This window comes from Leuciscus leuciscus (assembly GCF_965113295.1).
Source record: "Leuciscus leuciscus genome assembly, chromosome: 1".
Lineage (NCBI taxonomy): Eukaryota > Metazoa > Chordata > Actinopteri > Cypriniformes > Leuciscidae > Leuciscus > Leuciscus leuciscus.
The window spans coordinates 65,444,335-65,446,849 of NC_138725.1; the positions used below are offsets into that span (position 1 = coordinate 65,444,335).

Below are 2,515 nucleotides of genomic sequence, written 5' to 3' on the forward strand. Positions count from 1 at the left end.
TGGTCAAGTGCAAAGACCGCAATTGTGGGTATTTGGACAAGGCATTATTCACAATACTAATTACGGTTATTATTACGATATCTGGTGTGAACGCAGCGCTCCGCTCCTTCAAACCTAATCAAACACACCTGAACAAGCTAATCAAGGTCTTCAGGATGAGGCTACTAGAAAGCTACAGACAGGTGTGTTTGATCAGGGTTGGAGTTACCCAGACCTCCTTGGATCTTTAAAAACGCGTTTTCAGCAACTTTTATACAATGATTTATGTTGCGGGATTCAGCAGCACATGTTTTCAGTGTAGTTTTGTGTGTCTCACTGTTCCTTCTGATTAATTGTGCAGCAGAGGTCTTTGTGAGATCACAGGTCGAGAGGATGACAGCTCGAGTGTACTGCTCGTTGAGAGTTGTTTTATTGTGCCTGTCTGCATGTTTGTGCACAACACTCGCTGGAGTCGCAGGTGAGAAGATCTTTTAGCTTCATTACACCGAAGTGCCTTACAAAATATGACTTTTTTTTTTGAACATGTAGCTACAGTACATTTAGTTGCAATAGTCAATTCATGGAAAACACATTAACTGTCTATGTCTTCTATCTGCATTGTGCTTATTACACACCCCACTACTCTTTGTTTTTAAAACTGATTGACAGTTTAGTGATAAATGGAATTTATTCTTGATTTTAAGCAGATAAATATGCATATTTTCAACTTTTAGACCTATATTTCAAACCCCCTGACTTCTAAATACTGAAACCGTTGCAACACTCCCTGGTCCCTTTTAACGATCCTCTTGAATCCTCTTCTGTAGAGTCCGGTCAATGTCCGGCGACACTGACGGTCGTGCCGTCTCGGCGAGGATGTACTTCTGATAGAGACTGCTCTGGAGGACATAAATGCTGTCAATTTCCCTGTGGGCCTGTGTGTGTGCCGCCTGTTTTCAGTGAGTTTCAATTAATGATGGATGCTAGAGGTCTCCCAAAAGAAACGCTGAATTTTCACTCAGATGTTGCTAGTAAACGTCACAAATAATTGCAAAGTGTGTCTTTTAATTATGTTGTCAAATCCTGCTCCATGGCAAAATACCTTAAATTTAGCGCACATAGCACAGTTTCACAGAAAAGCTTTACAAAATTAATAAAGACGTTTATTTATTTAAAATATAATTCACTCTGTAACACTTGTTATTCATGATTTGCGTTTTGTGCTGAATGCCACTGAAAGGACAGACTAAAGATGACTATCTGTATCCCTGCAGTGAAGCCTGCGGCCAACCCGCCGAGGCCTGCAGTGAAGCCTGCAGCGAAGCCTGTGGCCGACCGGCCGAGGCCTGCAGTGAAGCCTGCGGCTGAACCGCTGAGTGGCCACGATGGCCGCGGCGGTCACGATGAACGCGATGGCCGCGGCGGTCACGATGAACGCGATGGCCGCGGCGGTCACGATGAACGCGATGGCCGCGGCGGTCACGATGAACGCGATGGCCGCGGCGGTCACGATGAACGCGATGGCCGCGGCGGTCACGATGAACGCGATGGCCGCGGCGGTCACGATGAACGCGATGGCCGCGAGCGGTCACGGTCACCAAAGCGGTCACGGTCACCAAAGCGGTCACGGTCACCAAAGCGGTCACGGTCACCAAAGCGGTCACGGTCACCAAAGCGGTCACGGTCACCAAAGCGGTCAGGATGTCCAATGTAAATCGTGACTTTGATTTTGGCGAGTTCTCTTACAGATTATTTCAGTGCTTTATTTGTATTGAATGTTCCCTGTTTATCACCAAATAAATCTTGTTCAATGAAATGTTTTTGCTTGATTGGAGTTTTGTACAACAAAATACTTCTCCATTTCTGTGGATATTCTGTGTCAACAGAAGTGTTTCATCCTCTGTATAGTCAAGGAAGTTGGTTTATCCTGTTTAATCAGGGAAGGTTCTTTTAACGTTATCCTCTGCAATGCTAGAGAGTCATTCTCTGTATAGTAAGGGAAAATGTATCCTCTGCTCAATCAGGGAAGTTTAACCGCTTTTATAGTTCATGTTAAGGTTTATTCTCTTTGTCAGAAGTACTGTCAGGAAAACATCCCAAAGGTTAAAAGAAAAGCTACGTTAATCCCCCAACTTAGCCCTATCGCCCAACGATTATAGCCCCATTGACTCCCTGTGCCAATGCATTGATGAAGTCAACAGTTGGATGTGTCAACTTTCTTCAGTTAAACAAAGACAAAACTGAAGTCATTGCGTTTGGAAACAAAGATGAAGTTCTCAAGGTGAACGCATACCTTCACTCTAGGGGTCAAACAACCAAAAATCAAGTCAGAAATCTTGGTGTGACACTAGAGTCAGACCTTAGTTTCAGTAGTCATGTCAAAGCAATAACTAAATCAGCATACTATCATCTGAAAAATATTGCAAGAATTAGATGCTTTGTTTCCAGACAAGACTTAGAGAAACTTGTGCATGCTTTCATCACCAGCAGGGTGGATTATTGTAATGGACTCCTCACTGGCCTTCCCAAAAAGACC

General features: G+C 44.0%; 1 long non-coding RNA gene across 1 annotated transcript; it reads left to right on the forward strand.

The window, feature by feature from the left end:
- The first annotated feature begins 265 nt into the window (after positions 1-265).
- Positions 266-1,352, forward strand: LOC309474056. The gene is made up of 3 exons (XR_014197204.1): positions 266-457; positions 807-938; positions 1,254-1,352. It is a non-coding gene; the product is annotated as an uncharacterized lncRNA (long non-coding RNA).
- Positions 1,353-2,515: the final 1,163 nt, after the last annotated feature.